Consider the following 19,809-nt stretch of genomic DNA (forward strand, 5'->3'; position numbering starts at 1 on the left):
CAGAGGACAACCTTCAAGAGCTGGCTGTCTGCTTCCACCATGTGGGTCCTGGAGATGGAACTCAAGTCCCTGGTTTGGTGGTAAAGGCTTTTACCCACTGAATCATATGGCCGGTGGCCAGCACTACTGTTTCTTGGTTAATCGATGAGATTTCTGGGACAGAGATGGAAACACTTGCATCTCTCTGGGAAGATGTTCCTTCTGGGAGATCAGGGAAGGTTAGAGATGTTGATTCTAAGGTAGCTTCTAAGGCCTTCCAGTTTCCTGCAGTTTGAAGAACTCCATAACAGTTCAAGTCCCTGGAGCTCTCCTTTCTGACTCCGATGGGAGGGTATTTATAGCTGTGATCATCTGCCTCTGGTGCAGGGTGGACAGAGCTGTCTCAGTGGCTGCTCATCTTGCAGGCCAATCAGCACAAACCCACCAACATTTTCACAAACGCTTTCTCTACTCTCCAAAGCCAGACGTGTCCCTTCTCCCTCCATCACTGCTATGTCCTCATGGTGACAGTATCGATGCTTCTGCAGCTGCCTCCATTTTCCGTTACTTACCTATGATTAGCACAGTGGCTCTCAACCTTCCTAACACTGTGACCCTTTAGTACAGTTCCTTGTGTGGCTACCCCCCCGCACCATAAAATTATTTTCATTGCTAATTCCTAACTGTAATATTGCTACTCTTATGAATCACAATGCAAATAGTTGAGATGCAGGATATCTGACATGAGATCCCTATGAAAGGGTCTTTAGACCTCCCCCACACTCCCAAGAGGTCATGACCCATAGGTTGAGAACCTGTTTTACTTGGGGTTTCCATTGCTGTAAGAGACACCATGACCAAAGCAACTCCTATAAAAGACAACATTTAATTGGGGCTGGCTTACAGGTTCAGAGGTTCAGTCCATTATCTTCAAGATGGGAGCTTGGCAGCATCCAGACAGGCATGGGTTGAGGTGCCAAAATTTCTGCATCTTGATCCAAAGGCAGACAGAAGACTGGCTCCCATGTGGCTAGCAAGAGGGTCTTTAAGCCTATACCCACAGAGACACAGGTCCCCACATAAGGGCATACGTCCCAACACTGCTACTCCCTATGGGTTGAGCAAAGTGGCCTCAATGGTTAAGGCAAGATGCAAGGGGAGGCCCCAGTATGAATTGGGAGAGACCCTTATAACTTGGATGTCCAGCACACACTTCTGGATCTGTATCTATGAGGCTCTCAGATGGGCTCATGGCCAACCGCCTTTCCAAGTAACACAGCCAACGACGGAAACAGAGATCTGTTGCAGAAAACAGCGGCTTGTTAAGTGCAAGTCCTATAATGGGGTTCTGGACCTTTGTGGGTTATTTGAAATACTTCAGAGCCCATGGGAATGGTCTTTGAGGCTCCATTCCGAAAAGGTTCAAAATATGCCACCTTAAAATACGCCCTTTGGCACATTGATTATTTTGAGCTAGAGGCAACTGAGTAATAGCAGACCCAGAAAGAGCTCTTTGCCTTCCCCCATCTATCTAAGAGCAGGGCATAAATTTCCCATGAGAATGGTGCTCTCCTTGTACCAGGAAGAGTAGGACAGCTCTTATCACCGGAGACAGGGAGCCCACAAATGACTGCACTTAAATAGACCTCACGGATATAACCCTTATCGTCTGTTCTTTTCCTCCATATTCCCCTAATCATCTTCCACAATTTATCAACCCTAGGCTCCCAAATGCCCTTTCCTTTGTGTGGTCACTTCTCTACAATTCATCATCCTTTGTTAAAATGATATATCACACCGCCAAGTTGCAAACATTTCTTAGGTTTCACAGTTTGTTTGTTTTTTTTATGAGGCGACTGTGCTCACACAACTACGAAGACCAATAAATATCACAAGTCTTTCCTTCTGTCAATGTGCCTTTTTGCCAGTTTAATCAGAGGCTCTGATGATGGAAACAAAGTTTCCTCTCCACTTTCCAGTTACTGAACAGTCGCGTGAGTCGACGTGTCTGCTTGTGGAGCTAAGCATGACTATGTCCTCACAGACAGAGAAGTCTGTAGCCAGGAATGATGCTTCCTTGACAATCCAAGTTATTAGAGTAACAGTATATGCTGCAGAACTCAAACAAAATAGGGACATCAATAATCTGAGTTATGCTTTACACAATTTGCTTTGTTTAATTTTATCCACAGCCAGGGTATTTCACTTTAGGCATTTTGTTATATCTGACAGTATGAGGTACGTAGGTGTGTGTGTGTGTGTGTGTGTGTGTGTGTGTGTGTGTGTGTGTGTATGTGTTTGCTTATATATCCCTATAATGAATTTTTTTATACCATGGCTACCATTCACAGACTATTTTTTTGGTTTAAAAAATAGTATTTGAGGCTAGGCATGATGGTATATTTTTTTGTAAGCCTCAAACTCTGGAAGTGAAGGCAGGAAGATTATGAGTTTAAATCCAGCCTGGACTACAAAGTGCTCTCTCTCTCTCTCTCTCTCTCTCTCTCTCTCTCTCTGTCACACACACACACACACACACACACTCATGATCAAAATCAACTGATTTACTAAAGTTAGAAAATCTGAAAAAGAAAGAAAAAAACCACCCCTAATTTTCTTAAACATTTAATTATGCATAAATATACCCCCCAGGTATAATTCTAGCAGATTTGTAAACTCATAAGATGCTTTTGTCATTAGTTAATTATGTTTTCCTTTGCTGAAACAAAGTACCTGGGATAAAGAGCTTAAAAAGAAGAACGAATTATTTTAGCTTTGACTTTCAGAAATTTCCAGACATGGTGGCGTGGTTCCACGGCTTTTGGAATCATGGTAAGGCAGTATGTCAGGCTGGGGGTGATTATTGGGGTCCCACTGACTTCATGGGAGCCAAGAAACAAGGAGAGAGGAAGCTGCTGGGGAGCTGGTATCTTCTTCAAGAGCAGGACCCCAGCGCCTTAACTTCCTTTCTCTAGGTCCAACATTCTAGACATTCTACCATTTACCTTCCAATATCGTCACAAGCTAGGGACAAAGGCTTCAGCATGTGAGCCATTGGAGGGTTTGTATGATCCAAACCTTAATGCCACATCTGTTGCTCACACAACAGTAAGAATTTCCCGCAAATACTTAAATAGCTTTAATAATTCAAACAAATTAAAATCGCATGTACGACGAGTACTTCTCAGATGTTCCACAACTGTTTGCCTTGTTATGTAGCTAAGGATCTTGTTGAACTCGGACTCTCTTCTTTCTATTTCCCACGTGCTGGGATTATAGACACACACCACCCCACGGTTTATGACAGATATTTGTTGACTTCAGGTACTCTGGGCTATGTGGTCAGGCTTCCTCTATATAGAAAACGAGATCTCTGCTTTTGTGACCCTATGCACTTGCCGTAGGGGAAGCCACTAAATAATAAATATATTCCTCACATGTTAGAAAATGTCCTCAGTGGATCCATTCGCAGCCCAGCTCCTGTATCGATGACTTAGGGAAACATTACAGGAGATGAGGAGGAAATAGTGTAAGCTCCTGCCTACCAGGAAGTCTGCTGGGATGCTGTCTGTCCTAGAAATTGCTGCATAAACAAGGCCTCGACAGTGATAAAATCAGTAGATACTCTAACTAGGGAAAAAGTCACAGGTTACACCGTAGACAAGAGCTAAAGGTAACTAATGGGAAGGGGAGAATGACCCTCCCCCGGGGTGAGGCTCCTAATGGGTTATCCAATACAAAGTGGTCCGCCCTGAAATCATACACACCAACAAAAGTGGACTCAGAAGGTTATGTTTACATAGTTGTGCATATAGACGAAACCAGAATAATAACAGAAAAGGAGGCCATGGTTTTAAGAGTGATGAGAGACGGGAGGAGCTGGAGGGAGGCAAGAGGGGAGTGGTCTATTGAGTTAACATATGAAATAAATAAACATTAAGTAAAATTTAAAGAAGCCCTCCATTTCTGGAGTGTGGGGGGGTGGTGGGAACATATATGGTAAATGGAGAGTTTGGACCTTGGAGAGAGGAGAAAATTTGAACAATTTGAAGGAAAGGTTCTGCTAGCTTAAAACACTGTAAGTCCCTAACTAACTGTGCAGTTTAGTTTGGGATCACAAGTCGGCTCTTCTAAATGTTTCCCTTGCCAGAGTTCTTGACAAACCCCAAAGCTTCATTTAGCCTGGGACCACGGAAGCGATCACACAGTTGCTTTTCTTAATTATTTGCCTTCAATAAATCCGAACATCTCACAGTGGAAAGACACTTCTCACAAAGGAAACAGTTATTTCCCTGCAAGGTGGGGGATATGGTGCAACCTTTGCCCTCTGATGTCGCTGAGTAACCAGAGAGCTGTTTGACTAGGACAGAGCTTGGTTCTTGCCGTAACATCCATGGAGCCCAGGTACCTGAGTTTTAAGCAGAGGCAGCCCCTAAAGGCTAAGCTACGATATCCATCCCTAAACACCGGATAAGGAGGTGAACATTGAAGAAAACTAAGCGGAGAAATTAAATTTAATGAATGGATTGGGAAGAGAAACGGGAAGCAGTGACTCAGGGCTCCATGGTACAGCCTCCCTAGCATGGAGAATAGTCCTTCCTCATCTGGAAGTGGCTCGCCCTGCGAGACTCGGACAATCCTGAAACCCAAAGTGGAATCCGGGTTTAGAACAGTGAGGAGAGACCTGTAGGCATCTTTGGCAGCGTGGATATGGTAAGATGCCCTCGATTCTTTGTTCCTTCACCCTTGAAGGGGGACAAGATAATACCACATGCCTGTGTGCAGGGGTGAATAGGGGAATCTGAGGTAAAGGGCAAGATGAAAGCGGACATTCTAGGCTTCCCTCTGTCTTTAGTTACCTTGTGGGCCCGAGTGAGGAGTCGGCGCTTTTGAGCAAAAGCAGTGCTAACGTGTGTTCTAGAAGCACCTTTAGCTCCCTTTTCTGTGCTCCGTAGCCTGCTAAGCTGTGGTTTAACATCCAGGTCCTACATGAGAGCATCAGTTGCTCTATTTTCTGGCTATTTCGAACATCTACCTCCTCCTTTGGCCAGGATCGGGGTAGGGAGTGGGATTGTATTTTTCTGTCTCTCCACTATTCAGTCGTTTCCCATCTCACTCTTTGTCTTAATTCTTAGACAGGTCTTCTAGCAAGAACTCATGTCTGGGTACCCTCTAACATGGATTTGAGCAGACTGGCTAACCACTTCAGCTCAAAGCGTCTTGGGTTGGGGATGTAGGTCAGTAGTGAGATAATTGTCTAACGTGCATGAAGGCGTAGGTTTGGTTCCAAGTACTGCCAAAGTGAATTTTGAGGCTAAGTCCTAGAAGTCGACAACCAGAAGGCAGAGAGAGAGAGAGAGAGAGAGAGAGAGAGAGAGAGAGAGAGGAGAGAGAGAGAGAGAGAGAGAGAGAGAGAGAGAGAGAGAGAGAGAATGTGATTGGCCCTGGCATGGGATTTTGAAAGCTTAAAGCCTACCCTCAGTGACACATCCCTGAACAAGACCCTACCTCCTACTCCTTCCCAAATAGCTCCACCCACCCAGAAGCATCCAAACACACGAACCTATGGGAGCCATTCTCATTCAAACCACCACATGTACCAAATCCACCTGGCGGCTCTGGCTGAGTTGCTCTATCTTTCTGCAAACAGTCACATTAGTTGATCTGGGGTAAGGTTCCAGAATTTGCATTTCTAATAAATGACTGAGGCGAGCCCTAGAAAAACAATTTGTTTCACATGCTGAGCGTCTTTATGCTGATCCTACCAAGCAGGGGTGTTTTGTGTAAAGGACTCCATTCCACTAAACCTGGATGCATGCCTGTGTTGAAACAAAGAGGTGCAGGAACTGGGTATTCTCTTTGTCTGGTAAGAACACACAACTTTACATTTTAACGCCAGTTTAAGGCAAGTAATTGGAAGTTATGTTTACCACCTGGGTATCGCTTTACTCTCTTCAAGGGAGATGCGATTTCATTTTTCCACTGCTCCCTCCCTCTATCTCCTCCTCTCCTGCCCTGGGGACCCAGCCCTGGGCTGCTGGGACTCTCTGGAGTCTGGGGAAGGGAGGCTGACTGCAGGAAATGAAAGGTTTGCAGGTTGTTGAACGGGCAGGAGTTGGAATTGCGTCATTTTCTTGGTCTACTTTGAGTTATTACAGAAAGAATAAATTGTCGTCGTCTGTGGGGGAATGAACAGAATATCAACCGCCCCCCCCCCAGAATTCTAAGAAAGTACCCCCCTTGACTTTCTGGAAGGGAAGGTTGTAAATTGTATATCTTTCTGGAGGGTTTTGCGCAGTGGGCTCCTGAGACGCCACTTGCAAACAGGGCAGCACTCCACTGGCGTGTGTTGGAGAGTGGAGACAAACATCCACAGCTCGAGACTGCTCTCAGGTGTAGGGGGACAAGTCAACATGTCAGGGTCATTCACGTTGCAGTTCTGAAGTTTGGGGTTCTTTCTAAAATGTCTGTTCTGTAAGGAATGTCATGATCACAATTATGTGTGACTTGTCGACCCTTTCACCCAGCAAGGGGACCTGGGGAACAGACCGCTAGGAAGTATGTTTGATGTGTAGTCTGATACAACAGATCAGCCAATAATGTCAGCTGCCTAACTAAGTGAAGCTGTAACCTGGCTCGCCTCGGGCTGAGACAGACACAGCCACTTTTGTCTGCTATTATCTTTTTCAGTGACAAAGGTGGATCCTGCCCCCATGAAAGTGTGTGGAGCAGCCATGTGTCCTCAGACTACAGGGAGTATATCTCCCAGTCTGGTTTCTTTGGAGTCCTCCGTCCAGTCCTTGGTAAGCTTCACTTGGTGGCTTGGCCTCTCCCCGGATAGATTCATTGTTTTGGCTTAAGCACTGCAGTGTGGAAGGAAGTGTGGTGTCACCTGCTGCTGTGACACTGAGCTTCAGAGAAGCAGCCACCAAGCCCTAAAGTTCCCATGGAGGTGCCTTGCATTTCCAGTATTCTGTTTCCCCACAGTTTTGACACCAGTCACCTTTCTGGATGGTCTTTAACATGTGTTGGGCATTTGCAAAGGAGTTTTAAGCTCTAGCGTACTGTCTTAGTAATTACCTTCCTTCCTTCCTTCCTTCCTTCCTCCCCTCCCCCTCCTCTCCTCCTCCTCCTTCCCTCCTCCTCCTCCCCCTCCCCCCTCCTCCTTTTCCACACAGGATTTCTCTGTGTAATTCTTGCCATCCTGGAACTCCATCTGTAGACCATGCTGAATTTGAACTCACAGATCCTCCTGTCTCTGACTCCCAGGTGTTAGGACTAAGGGTGAGCCCGACCACTGCCTGGCTAAAGGTGTTTGTTTGTTCTTCAGTTATGCTTCCTAAACGGGAACTGCAAAGCCGAACTACTGCTCTCATTGGCTACACGAGTCTAAATATTGCGAACGTGTTTAAATACTGAGCATGTCTGCTATTGACTCTGATGGAGCTTATGGTGCCAATGTGTAGCCCATGACAGGGGCCTCAACTTGGGAGTTTCTCGATGGTTGTTGTGAACATCTAAGATCTACTTGAACAAGTGTGACATGTCCACCAGGGTGATCAGGGTGTGTATGAGTGTATGTGTGAGTGTATGTATGTATGCATACAGGTATGTACATGTATGTATATGTACATGTGTATGTATGTGTGTATATGTATGTATTGTGTATGTTTGCATGTGTGTATATGTATATGTGTATGTGTGCATGTATGTATATGTATGTATGTGTGTATGTGTGCATGTGTGTACATAAGTGTGTATGCATATGTGTTTGTGTGTATGTATATATGTGTGTGCATGTGTGTGTTTGTGTGTACACACGTGTGTTTGTGTTTAGGCCCATGATATCAGGAGGCTTCCACAATCAGTCTCCACCCTATTCACCAAGGCAAGGTCTCTTAGCTGAACCTAGAGCTCCCAACAAGGGCTAGTGTAATTAGCCTAGGTGGTTCTGGAGCCCTGTGTCTCTGCCTTCTGAACATGGAGATTACAGGCTGGCTCCCACACTCCTTCTGCATTGAAGTAGGTTCTAGGGCTGTGAATTCCTGATCCTCTGTAAGCTCTTGATTCATTCACCTGCTCTTAAGACAATCAGAATGTCTTTTCATCTGATTCCAAAGAGCATTTGAATGGAAGTTAAACCTCTCTCTCTCTCTCTCTCTCTCTCTCTCTTTCTCTCTCTCTCTCTCTCTCTCTCGTGTGTGTGTGTGTGTGTGTATTTTTAATCTCTTGGGTTCACACAACTCTGATGAGTACTATAATAGGATCTGAAGTCATCTTGTCTCTTGGCTTTGCCTATGTATCTCACTGATATGACCAATAAATAATTAATTGGCCTCAACTTCCATTCTTTTGACACGACCCATTTAAAACTGCGGCCCTATCAGGCATATCAGGCCCCACACTTGGTACTTGGCACCCGGTAAATACCCAACGGTGCCTCCTATTATTTCAAATTTATACCAGGTCCCCATCCATGAACTGAGGGCTTAGACCAGGTCTTTCAGGTCTTTAACAAATACTAAAGGTTACACAAGTAGAGAAGAGATGGGTCTGTGTGGTGGTGCACGAATGCCCAGAGGAAGAGAACGGGAGGAAGGGAGGAAGTAGGCAACAGGGCCCCTATAATCATACAGAGATATTTATATTTAGTAAAATATTTCCAGCTTCAGCTTACACACACACACACACACACACACACACACACACACACACACACACACAGCAGAGGATCTAGTTGAATACATCAATGTGTCGCCACAGGGAGATGTGATTCACAGAGAGATTTTCTTCATAAAGAGATGGTGCCTCGCCTATTCAAGATGCCACAGAGCATTGAGCGGGACTCCTTTTCAAGGGGCTACTATTAGAAGCAAGATGATTATCGTTCGCTTTTAGACGGTGTGCTGACTGGAGCCACAACACTGGGGCACTTAGGTGCTCCCATTATCCAAGTACAGTGTGATCTTTGAAAGTTTAAAAATAGCACACACGACCCTCCTGGCCTCCCTTTCGGGGGCTGTGGCTGTGTTCTGGGGAAATGCCCAGCCTCCTGCAGGGAAAGTTGTGTATAACCCGGTTACAATGTTGACCTAAGCGGGGCAGGCCGCTCGACCACCTTTGGCTTTCGGGTTGTGCTGACCACATCCCTGGAGTTGCAGGTAAGCTGGAGTTGAAAGGAAAGTAATGCCTAGGTGCCTGGTTCTTGTTCAGCGTGATATTTAAATAGCCTGTTCTTTGTCACGTGCTAGAAAAGGTTTCTAGTATAGCAACCCCTTAGCCTTCAGTGGGATGGTTTTGAGAGGTGGTGGGTGTTTGCTATTCAGTAAAAATTGTAGAAGTTCATTGTGTTGCCTAAGCCACTGTTCTAGAACCCAACAGACCAGTCTGAAACTCAAAATGGAGTCACTGGGGAAGAGTGAGGACATTGAAGCTGAAACTAAGTGGCTTCTGAACAATCAGGAATAGATAACAGCTAAGTATCTAAACAGACCAATTTCAGCTTGCGTGATACAGAAGCTCTGCACGAAAAGCTAGCCGGAAATGACTAGACTAGATGACAACCAATCAGATTCTTTCCCCTGCCCTACCACTGAGCCACACTGTCGGCCATGGAAACTCGGGGTCATTCTGTAAAGCCTTGACTGTTCTGGAACTAACTCTGTAGACTAGTCTGGTCTTGAACTCACAGAGATCTGCCTGCCTCTGCCTCCTGAGTGCTGGGATTAAAGGCATGTGCAGCCACCGCCCAGATGGAAAGTACTATTTTATTTTATTATTTTGAGACTTGATCTAATGAACTCCAGGCTGGCCTCAAATTTGGTATGCAGGCTAGTCTGGCCTTGAACTCCTCCAGCTCCTCTTGCTTCTACCTCCCACTGTCTGGTTTGCAGCACCATACCTGGCTGCCGCTCGTTGGGTTTTGCTTCTGTATTCTTTCTTTGTCTAGAAACCGAGGTCCTCTCCCGGGTTTGTCGTAAGACATTCTATGTTATGGAATGAAGTATTGCTCAAGTCTAGAGACACGCACACAGAGCCAATTAAAGTCTTTGAACTCAATGGTTGCAATTTTGTCCTTAGACACAAAGTACTTGGGAATGTTTGAACAGTTGCTAGGGTGGTGGCACTCTGGCTAGACATGCTACAGGTACAGAATGAAGGGACCTTTCATGGGTGATATTGTCTAAAAGCAGAAGAACTGAGTTCCAGATAAGCCAGGTGACTGTGGAGGTCTGTGTAGCAAGGGCTCGTTCCCAAATGGGCCACCAGTTTAATTGTCCTGAGCTACCAGTGCCGCTGTGGGGAGTACACAGGGTCTTTGACTGTCACCACCCTTAAGTGCTTGGTGACTTCCGGTGGTGACACCTGAAACGGAAACTGGGGAGACCATTTCTCTCCTAATAGAAGGTTGAAGCTCTATCAGACAGTAAGGACTTGCATACTTTCTTAATTAAATTTTTAAAATTTCTTTTTGACACTTGGCCTCACGCGTACCAAGTCGGCCTCAGACTTGCTGTGTAGCCAAGGAAGACCTTGAACTGCTGATCGTTTTAACTCTACCTCCCAAGTGCTAGGACTGCTGGCACGAGTGGCTATACCTGATTTTACACTGGGGACGGGCCCAGGCTGTCATGCTAAATAAACGCTTTACTGACTAACTTCATCCCCAGCACCAATCTCATCCCTTAAAAAAAAAAAAGTCATATTCCATGTGCCTGCCTGCTGTGTTTTGTTGATCCTCTTGTCTGCCGATGGACACCTACACTGTGTCTGCCTCATGGCCTTTGTGCAAAAGGCTGCCAGGAAGGTCGGCGCACAGATGTCTCTTTTCACCTCTGCTTTCAGTTCCTTCCAGCAGACTTACGGGATCCCAGGAGCCGCATCGATAAAGCGTATGATTCATTATACGTCTGATGTTTTAGGTAGGCGTGACTTGGTTTCCCACAGTGTTTGTACCTTTAGAATGCTCACCACCAATGTGTAAAGGCTCCAGTTTCTCTCTCTCCTTACCAACACTGATTTCCTACGTGTGTGCATACACTCGTGTGCATTCATAGTGGATGTGTCCTGATGGGTGTGAGGAAAGATCTCACTGAGGATCAGTTCGTCTTCCCCTAATTTGCGATGCTAACTGTCTTTCTGTGGGTTATCAGCCAAAAGACTTTCATGGAATAGGAACGGTTAAGCGTACGAGAACTCACCCTTTAAGAAGTTTAAATAGTTGTTTCAATGTCCTCTTAGGTTCTTGCTATTTCTCTGGTGTGGGGCCATATTTCGCTGTGTTTATTTTGTCTAGTCAAAAAAATTTTTTTTTCAAAAGCTTTTGGCTAAACCGTGGTAAAGTGGAATCCTTTACTGAAACAGAGAGTTCAAGACCAGGGGCTCTAGAAAGCTAATGATTTCCCCACCCTCCCCCAGTCTGTCCTTATTCTTGGGGAGTTTGGGGTTGGGACTTATGGGTATAGGAGAACGACCTCGGATAAATAAAACCTCTAGAGAACGGCCCGTGGTCTTGAAGGACAGCCATCTGGCATGCTGAGCTCTGCTTCTCGGGATCATAGCGATCTCGGGTCGTGCCTTAGCTTTTTGTAACATCTCAAATGTGACAGTCTACTATTAACTGCCACTGAGGGGAATTAAGGGAACGGTTTGTGCCCAGTGTGGGGTGAAACTCAGGGTACAGCAGCTGCCTGCAGAGTCAGGTTTCAGGGCACGACCAGGGTTGGGCAGTGGCATGGGGCCAGGTGGCAGTTGAGACGGCAAGTGATCAGCCGGACAGATTGGTACAGCATGTGGGCATTCCCTGGGGAATCCCGAGGCGCTCTGTGGGAGGGACCTGGTCAGGTCTAACTTCCTTGCTGTCAAGCACAATAAGGCTTGTTGGGCTGATTTGGGTATTGCAAGAAATAGTCCCAGGCCGATGAGGTCATTCTTCTTCTCCCCTCCCTCCCACCTGCCAGTTCAAGGTGGCCCCCAGTGGTGCTCACTTCATATGTGGATGGCTCTTCCCAAGGGATGCTGTTGAGCTTGTTTTGTGAGACGGGCTTGTGCTTGCAGATTTGGCTAGGTTGACTGGCCAGGAAGCCTGTGTCTACGTCCCTAGTACTGAGGTTATAAATGCATGCTGTCGTTCCTGGTTATTTGACATGGATTCCAAGCATCCGACTCAGGTCCTCAGTCATGAGCTCTGTGCTGACTAGGCTGTCTCCCCAGCTTGGTTCTGGTATATTCTTTGAGGACCTATAGAGGAGCAGAGGCTATGGAAATGGGATTTTGGGTACAAGCACTTGCACAAGGCACGAAAACCCGAGTTTAACACCAGAATACAAGGTAGAAGGAAAGAACCAACTCCTGAAAAGTGTCCTCTGTCCTCTGCACTGGTGTCCGTCTGTCTCCACCTCTCTGGTTCTCACACACGCTAATAATAAATCAAATGGAGAGAAACGGAGATTACAGAGAGCTCTAGACAAAAAAGTGAAAAGCGTCTCTAAACGGGTTTCCGTTAAGAGTTTTGAATAGGAAATGTCGCCTTGATAAAGGTTGGCTGCGTTTGAACGTCTGCATTTTGGCACGAGTCCTGGTCCTTTGACCTACAAACAGAGGGGTTACATCAGATTAGCAGTTTTTCCCCCTCTAAGCTCTGAGGTGCTGAGACCCTCCCCAGGGACCATGAAAGAGGAAGCTGACTCTGGTCAGAGGAACTCCCCTTCTTTCAAGCTGTCATGGGATGCCACAGCTGATAAAGGCTGGGGGACCCAAAGACGGCAAGGCTCTGCCAGGCGACTTCTCTGCTTTTGTGAGTATTACAGTGATGGTGGCAGTGATGTTAGTACTTTACACTTACTATGACTCTGTGACTACAAGAGTCCGGCTTGCCTGGAACTAATGATTCCCCTGCCTTAGCTTCTAAGTACTGAGATTGCAGATCTATACTCTCACATCTGGATAGAATGACACTATATATACATATAAATCTTTAAACTCTAGATTATACAAATAGGAGAAACATGCAGTATTTGTGTCTCTAAATCTAGCTTATTTCGCTTAACATAATAGTTTCTAGTTCTTCCTATTTTCCTGTATGTGTCATAATTTCATTTCTCCTTGTATACCAGTCGTGGTGGCTTATGTTTTTAATTCCAGCATGCAAATAATTTCTGCTTATGGTTGCACAAAATTCAAGGAAACACATTGTTTTTACTTAAAAAATGATTTTATTAATTTATTTTATGTACACAGGAGTTCTGTCCACATGCATGTCTGCACACCAGAAGAAGGTATTGGATCCCGTAGACTGTAGTTACAGATGCTTGTGAGCCACCATGTGGGTGTTTAGAATTGAACCCAGGACTTTGGACGAGCAGCCATGGCTTTTAACCACTGAGCCATCCCTCCAGACCCTGAACCACATTTTCTTTATCCCTTCTCTGCTCATGGGCACCTAGGCCGGTTGGTTCTAATACCTCGCTACTGTGGACAGAACAGCTATGAACATAGATGTGCAAATATGCTGACTTAACATCTTTTGGATGTATGCCTGAAAGTCCAGACATACGATGGTGTTGTTTTTAGTTTTCCCCAAACCCTCCATGCCAATCTCCACGGCGACTGTTTTTGTGAAATTGCCAGTGTTACTGAGTTCTCTTTCTCCACAACACCTTCTTGGTAACAGTCATAGAAATGTCGTGTCCCGGGGTTGGGGATTTAGCTCAGTGGTAGAGCGCTTGCCTAGGAAGCGCAAGGCCCTGGGTTCGGTCCCCAGCTCCGAAAAAAAGAACCAAAAAAAAAAAAAAATGTCATGTCCCGAGCCCAGTCGTGTGATCTGTAGCATACTATGTGCTATATAGGCAGTGACATATAATGTAATAATTTAAACATGGCTGTGTATTTGTAAGTTTTGGGGAATCAGCCTCCTGTTGCGTTTATTGGAGAGTTTATTGTTGGAAGAAAAACTTGTTAGGGTTGAATCTGAAATGTCCTTCACAGGCTCAAGTCTTGAATGTCTATTCCTCAATTGGACATTTTTTAGGACTTTAGACATCCCAAAGATCCAAGGAGCAAGTGGATTCTCATATAAAATAAAAAGGGGACACAGGAAAGCAGCATCTTTCTGTCAGTGTCCTTTGGCTTCAGTGTTTTAGTCACCTCTGTGTCACTGTGACTAAAATACCCCCCCCAAAAATTTTTAGGAAAGAAAGAGTCACTGGATCTTATGATTTTCGGGGGTTTTGGTTCATCACAGGAGGGAACATATGGCAACCGTAAAGTGTGGGGGAAGGGGCTTACAGTACAGTGACCAGGAAGCAGGGAGGGAGGCAGGAGCCAGGGACCAGGTATAGCTTTCAAACATCTGTCTCTACCTCCACCAGTGAGGAACCACCTTGGAAGGCTCCAGAACCCCCTTTCGATTTTCCTTGCATATGATTTGATCAGATTGCACTTCTTCTTGATTAGAAGTTACACACGTTAATAGATTTCAGAAGTCAAAGACAAGCCAATGCCAGTAGAGCCAAGAAGCCTTCATCGGAGTGTATGGCCTCTTCGTTTTCAACTGGTAGGCTAGCTATCTTGATGTATGGAGCAGGTTTGAGAGATGGAGCTAAGGAGAGACAGTAAGATGGTGAGGTGCTGGTGGGAGCCTGAGGTGGGGGTAAGAGCTCCTGAGCCTCAGGTCCATTCTCGGCTAAACCGTAACAACAGAAACCTGGTAAAGCCCAAGCGATGAGACATGGCTTAGAGGACAAACCCCCAGAGGAGGTTTCCCTAGTGAGGAGGGGCGAAGCCTGGAAAACAGCTGACGTTTGCCTATTCAGAGGAGGGGCTTTCCACAAAAGGCACGCCAAGGAGGAGGAAAGGGGAAACGAGAAGGGGAAGTAACATGAAACGACTAAATCAAGGGACCAACCTAAGTAATTGTTCACAGAGCAGGAGCCTGAAAGGAAGTTGAGTAAAACAGTATTACTTTGAAAAAATTGATGGCCTTGAATTTCTATTCCTCCTGCTTCTTCCTCTTGGGTTTACGTCTACTACCACGCCTGGTTCATACAGTGCTGGGGTCTCAGGTGCACCAGATAAACGCTCTCCAGCTGAGCTAATGCATCCCAGCCCTCAACCTTCTCTTTCAGTGAGGACACTCAGATTTCTTGATTTTTTTTTTACTTTAAGTACATTCTTAAAGACCCTGTTCCCAAATCCAGTCACTTTCTGAGTTTCTAGGAGTTACGGCTTCAACATTCGAATGGGGACAGGACAGAAATCCATTTAATTCACCTCTTCTCATGACTGGATAATGAATGTGATTCCCGGTTTTTGTAGAATTTCCATATATTAAATATGGGGCTCTCTCTGCCTTTGCACAGACTTGTCCATGTATGACATCGATTCCCATGTGTCTTGCCACTTCAGCACCAAGGTTGCACCAGCATGGCCTGGTGAGGAATGCCCATTCTGGCTTCCCACGCCAGGTCTACTAGACTCGGTATGCTAGACTCTAGGTGAGCCTCAGGCCCGCCTCATCGGAGAACCTGGTTTTAGCATTTGGGTTCAGGGCGGCTGAGGTACAGAGTGCAAGTGGGTACAGGATGACTAAGGTACAGAGTTGGTTTCAGTTGTAAATTCTGGTCATGCTGTTCCAGAGTCCTTTTCTAAAGGATGGCTCTCTCGAGGCATGGGGCTATGATGGATGACTGGGGTCTGTCATACAGCAGCCATTAAATCAGGACCCATCTGTCTTGTATCGTTCGACATTCAAATATCACCTACTCATCGGAGGGTTTAGAAGGAGGAAAGGCTCAATGAGGAGACTTCTCGTTTGGGGAATGAAATCCCTTGCTAACCTGGGCTTCAATATTATTGTCTTGAAAAATTCGCAATCTGCATTTCTTTTCTAGCTTGGACAGTCTAGGCATCTGTATGAACAGCTGAATGCTACTCTTACCTCGGCAGTGGTAAGGATTGTGACATTGTGGAATTCGTTAAACAGTCAGACCAAACATCCAGAGTGGGGGCAGTTCCAGAGTCCTTCAACTCGGTTCCCTTCAAGTTGGATGTCACTCAGAGGTGACCACGAGATCTGGACACGGTTGTCTTCATCCATTGTGGAGTTACTGTAACAAAATACCTGTTGCCTGGTAACATATTAAGAAAAAGTTTTCTTTAGGTCATGGCTTTGGAGGTTCAATGGTGTGGTATTGACATTTAATTGTTACGATGAGTGTTCCATAGTAGGTAGCTTCCCGGTGGCAAGAATGTATGCAAGAAGGGTGAGCAGCATGGAGGATTAGGAAAAGTTCCAAGCTTCCTTATAACCCCCATTCACCATCACAACAACTAATCCATTTCCCTATGTCCTAACCCATTCTCTCAAAACTGCATGAATCCATTAATGATCAAAAACAACTTAACTGTCTCCTCATACGCTTGAGTCTTAAAGGTCCTGATACTGCCATGTAGGCAACAGGGTTTTTACCTGAGACCTTGGGAGACAAACTGTATCTCAAACACAGGACCTGTCATCACCGATGATGTATCTTTTGGATATGTCTTAGAGTATACACTGGGTGCTTGATAAGTGTAAGAGGACATAGTTGAGAATCAGCCTGTGGCCCCTAACACCTCAAACTTCCCCAGATGCAGGGCATAGCTTCCCTTTCTAACAACCTCAGCAGAACCATGGGCCCCAGTGTGGCTTCCTCATCAGGAATCCCGGTTCCCATGTTTCTTTCTTGTTCGTCATCTTTAATTTTTTTTAAATGTACTTTATTTATGTCTATGTGTGTGTACCTGCTTGTCTATATGTATAACAAATGCATGCATGTAGTGTCTTGAAGAGACCAGAAGCAGTTATGGAATCCCTTGGTGCTGGAGTTAACTAGAAGTGGTCATGAGCTGCCTGACGTGACTGCTGGGACCCAACATGGGTCCTCTCCAAGAACAGTAAGTTCTCTTACTTGCTGTGCGGTCTCTCCAGCCTGCCCCCTACTCTCCCTTAGCTTTTTAAAAAGCTCCTCCTCAGAACTACAGTAACAGGCACGGGTGGTGGTGGTGGTGGTGGTGGTGGTGGTGGTTGTGGTGGAGGATTACTGGCCCATGATTCTGTGAAGCTTAGGTGAATTAGACATTGGCTCACCATCACAAGAAATGGCTATCGAAGGAGTTAGCAAGAAAACACACTGGCTTGGTGCTGCGGCCTACACCTCTGGCTGAATCTTTTCTTTATTCGTGGACTGAGAAGAAGGAAACCCCCCATCCTCCAACAGACCTTCTGAAAAATGAGTGCGTCTCCGTGTTCCTGCTCTGAGTGACCACAGGGCTCTGAGTGGCTTCTCTTCTCCCATCCGGTGAAATTGATTTTTAAACACACTGAATTGATTAAAGCGTTGGGCCAGGATGGGGCAGAGGAGCGGGCAGAAATAAGAGCTGTTTGGTTCTTATATTAACTTCCTTCTTGTCGAGGCATCCTGTGCCTGGGGAAGTGAAGCCTGCTGGGTACACTTATCCAGGTGAACTGTGGCTTGGCCTCTGTGGAAGGAAACAGTCGATGAAGGGCCACTGAGGTACAGCTGCGTCCCTGTTCACAGGGCAGCAACGAATCAGGAATGGGTCACGTCCTGCCCATGCACGGGCGCCAACGATGCTAGACAGAGCATAGCTACTGTAACATCTGCGGATGCCTCTTTAGGCTGCGTGAATGTGTTTGTCAGTAATGACTTTGGTATGTGGGGGTTGATTGAATATGGGCATTAATTTGATTTCCTGAGGCTTCAGGACCAAGACTTCAGGTGTAACTTTCTGTAGACAATGTATCCATCTGCTTATATCTCTGAAGAGGTTTTAGAAAGATGGTTGTCTAATTAACCCTCCCCCCCAATAACTTCAAAAATAAAATAGCCACCCTTGGGCCGTTCGATACCGTGTTTTTCCATCGTACCTCAAAAGTTTCCTCCTCTGTCGAGCTAACGTCCATTTTGATGAACAGTGGTTCACTCCCTTCTATTTTTTTTTTTCTCCCTGTAACAGGGATATTCTTCGACTATGAAGTTGCCCTTGTGGGTCTGACTCCAGCTCTCTTCCAGGGGCGACAGCCCGCCCACAAGGATAGACAGTTTTACTTGTTTGTAAGTTTGTGGTGAAATCAGGGGACAGTACAGGCATTTTTGTGAGGTTTAGGCCAGAGCTGCTTCACAACACGTGTTTCTGTCCTGAACAACAAGTGCCAGCCTCTGACGAAACACTTCCGAAAGCCCCTTGCTCCTGGGCTGTGGGATCCCTGGAGCCTCCTCATCTCCCCCAGTAGCCAAGCCTCCCACTCAGAAGTGGCTTTCAGCTCTGTGGACATGCTGAGCAGATGGGAGGCCAAGACATGGTTTCTTAATGGGAATGTGGGTCTCGGCTTTGTGTTCAGGCTTCTTGGTCTCAGAGGACTTCTCTTAACAGTTGGGATATGGAATGCTCCCCAGTGGTCCATATGGTAAAAGCTTGGTCCCCAGCTTGGTGAACTAGCTCTTGAGAGTTGGTAGGACATTTAAAGTGCGGAGCCTAGCAGGAGATCTCCAGCTGGACCGTGCTATGCCCTTAAAAAGGACTGCAGGATCCTGGGCTCTCTCTCTTCCTCTCTTCGTTTCCCAGACACTAAGTGAGTGGTGTTGCTCCATATACTCATACCACGATGTGCTGGCCAAGGTCAGAAGCTACAGGGCCTGGGGCTGAAGAGATAGCTTCGTGGTTGAGGGCACTGATTGCTCTTCCAGGACCTGAGTTCAATTCCCAGCACCCACAGAGCAGCCTAGAATTGTTTGTAGCTCTAAGATCTTACACTTTCGCACAGACATACATGCAGACAAAACACCAATGCACATAAAAATTATTTAAAAAAAAAAAAAGAAACCACAGGGCCAAATGATATCGATTAAAACTTCTATTTTGTCTTTTCCTCCCCCTGGAGCTGAGGACTGAACCCAGGGCCTTGTGCTTGCTAGGCAAGCACTCTACCACTGAGCTAAATCCCCAACCCCAGATTAAAACTTCTAAATGTGGACACCAAAATAAGCCTTTCGTCTTCATATCTTGATTAGCCAGGCATTTGTTCTCGTACTGGAAAGATAACCAACTCAGCCTTTCTGTTTATTTGTTCTTATGGGTAGAAGATGTGCCTAGTCTCACTACGATTTGATATGTATGCCAAGGCTGGTTGATAGTTATGGGAGGGCTCACCTTTTCTGAGAAGGGGGGGAATGGGGTGGGTAAGATGGGGAAGGGGAGGAGAAACTGAGAAATGAGGGAGAGGAATCTGCGATTGGAATGTAAATAAATAACTTAATAAAAAAAAACCACTATGTATTATTTATTTATTTTGTGTGTGTTTGTGTGTGTGGGCGCGCACGCGCGTGTGTGCGCGTGCACTCACGTGCCATGATACTCAAGTGGAGGTCAGAGTACAACCTGGGTCGGTTGTTGGTTCTCCCCTTCTACTATGTGAGTTCTGGGGACTGAACTCTCAGGCTTGGCAACAAACACTGAGTCATTTCGCCTACCCCGTTATGGCTTCTCGAGACAGACGGGGTCTTACCTGGTAGCACGGATAGAGCTGAAATTCACAGTGGAGCTCAGGTTGGCCCTGAACTCACAACAGTCCTCCTGTCTCGGCCTCACAAGTGCCAGTCTACAGACATCAATGCCATTCAAAAACCTAACCTGTATCCAAAACTTCTTCATTGGTCCTGTGGATCTGCTAATGCTAAGAGGTGATCGCCCTGTTTTTATAAATGAAGAGGCTCTCCCAATTCCTACACTTCCTCCTCCCACTCTGTGCATCAGAGGAAACCTTCCCTG

The 19,809-nt window shown here is 45.9% G+C and overlaps 1 long non-coding RNA gene across 1 annotated transcript in view; it reads left to right on the forward strand.

The window, feature by feature from the left end:
- The window catches only part of LOC120097782 (uncharacterized), a 45,782-nt gene extending 27,895 nt beyond the window's left edge, over positions 1 to 17,887 (forward strand). Inside the window, exon 2 of the long non-coding RNA XR_010059121.1 lies at positions 6,670 to 17,887. This is a non-coding gene — a long non-coding RNA (uncharacterized LOC120097782). The remainder of the gene's footprint in view (positions 1 to 6,669) is intronic.
- Positions 17,888 to 19,809: the final 1,922 nt, after the last annotated feature.

Source organism: Rattus norvegicus, chromosome 17, assembly GCF_036323735.1.
Source record: "Rattus norvegicus strain BN/NHsdMcwi chromosome 17, GRCr8, whole genome shotgun sequence".
Lineage (NCBI taxonomy): Eukaryota > Metazoa > Chordata > Mammalia > Rodentia > Muridae > Rattus > Rattus norvegicus.